Source organism: Piliocolobus tephrosceles, chromosome 14, assembly GCF_002776525.5.
Source record: "Piliocolobus tephrosceles isolate RC106 chromosome 14, ASM277652v3, whole genome shotgun sequence".
NCBI lineage: Eukaryota > Metazoa > Chordata > Mammalia > Primates > Cercopithecidae > Piliocolobus > Piliocolobus tephrosceles.
The window spans coordinates 26,432,236-26,433,913 of record NC_045447.1 but is presented as its reverse complement, the minus strand read 5'-3'; the positions used below and the strand labels follow the sequence as shown (position 1 = coordinate 26,433,913).

The window sequence follows — 1,678 nt, the reverse complement described above, 5'->3', positions numbered from 1 at the left end:
CCGCCGCGCTCCGAGCCGGGCGCGCGGAGCTCGGGGCGCACGGAGCGGCGCGCGCCGGTCGGCCGAGCCAGGCTGGCGCCCCCGACCCCCGCCCCGCGTCTCGGTCCGCCGCCCGCCGGGCGCCTTCCCCGCGCCTTTTGCCTTCGGTGCCCCGTCCTCCGGCCGCTTTCCTCCCGCCCTCGCGCCCCTCCGGCCCGCCCCGTCCAGCCCGGGCTGCCCGGCTCCCGCAGGCCCCCCCCGCCGCCCGCGTTCCTATGGACAGACGCACAGACACCTGCAGGTGGGTGAGAGCCCGCGCGCTGGGCGGGGACGAGCGCGCCGACGCCGCGACCCAGGCGAGGAGCCCCTTTGTGTGGGGGCCGGCCGCGCTGGGGTCGACTCTGCTTCCCCGTCAGCTGCCGCGCGGTGACCCGGCTGAACCTTCCTTTTGTCTCCTCTCGGGGGAGCGAGGCCGGAGCGAGGGCAGGGACCCGGGCGGCCGCTCGTCGGCAGCGCCGGGCTTGGGGGTGCGAGGCGCAGAGACCCCCGGCGGCGGCTCCGGTCCGCCTGCCCCGGGCCGCCCCGCCGCCCGGCAGCTCGGGTCTCAGCGGCGGCTGCAGGCGCAGTGCGTGGGGCTGGCGCCCCTGCTTCTGCTCTTGGGTCTGTCGGAGGTGGGAAGGAGGGCGGGAAGGAGGAAGAAAAGGTCTGTCCTCTTAGTTTCCAAGTCTTGAGATGCTTATGGAGAAAGAGAGGTGGTTCAGGGCTCTGCCCCACTAGTTTCCCTCCTCGGGAGGCTCGCCGAGGTGCGTTTGGGGCGTGTGTGAAGGAACGTGCATGGCTTCGCTCCCTTATTTATTGTTTCTAACGGAGGAGGGCTTTCTCCAAAAGGCTCTTCCGTCCCCCACCCCCATCTGAGGCTGCGCACAGTGATTTGTGTTTGTTATCAAATATATCGAGAAATGTATTCCCCTGGGTAGGAGGAGGTTGGACTGAGCAACGTCAAACCAAAATCAAAGAACGTTTTTGGTTCCCTCAAGTCTTTTTTTTTTTTTCTTTAAGGTTTTAGATGGAGACTTTTAAAAAATGAACATGGCTGTGATTTTTACAATTATGTATATTTTGTGTGTGTGTGTGTGTGTGTGGAAGTTTAGGAGTAAAGTTTTTTTTTTCCCCGGACTTGTTAGGATTCGCAAGACGGAATCCTCTCCCGACGAAATAAACAGTTAACAAGCCAGTCAGGTAGTGACAGCTTGCATGGTGGAGGTTAAATTGGAGTGCAATAAACAATGATCTCGCTTTCCGTTCAGGCTGAAGCCTTTATTTCTACTGATTTAAGATATGAGATCTTTCACAACCCATGAGATCATGAATGTCAGAATTGAGTTTTCCCCCTAGGATTGTGCTTTTCCTATTTTATTCTATGTATATAACCCAGCGATTCGGTTGTGCATGGATATGGATACCGTGTTTTGAAAAATACTGTAGGGTGATGTTTCTGGTTTGTCGTATTTGATTAGCTAGCTAAGTTTCTTCATTAACGGTTGCTGTGTATTTGTAGATATTCAAATGATAAACGAGGTTGAATAAGCACCCAGAAAATAAATTTTACAGATTCAGATTTTTAATATGCAGGTATGGATTTATAACTGTATTAATCTCAATCTACTGCTCAGTTCTGGAAACTCTTTTTTGCCCCCCC

At 56.2% G+C, this 1,678-nt stretch overlaps 1 protein-coding gene across 3 annotated transcripts in view; it reads left to right on the top strand.

Annotated features, from left to right (window-relative positions):
* Positions 1-1,678, top strand: part of KIAA1958 (KIAA1958 ortholog) — a 178,469-nt gene continuing 176,791 nt past the window's right edge. For 2 of the 3 annotated variants that reach the window (XM_023201788.2, XM_023201779.2), the window contains exon 1: positions 20-280. The gene's annotated coding sequence lies outside the window, so the exon portion shown is untranslated. Of the gene's footprint in view, positions 281-1,678 lie in introns of all 3 variants that reach the window. The other variant, XM_023201787.3, reaches the window with a different exon arrangement.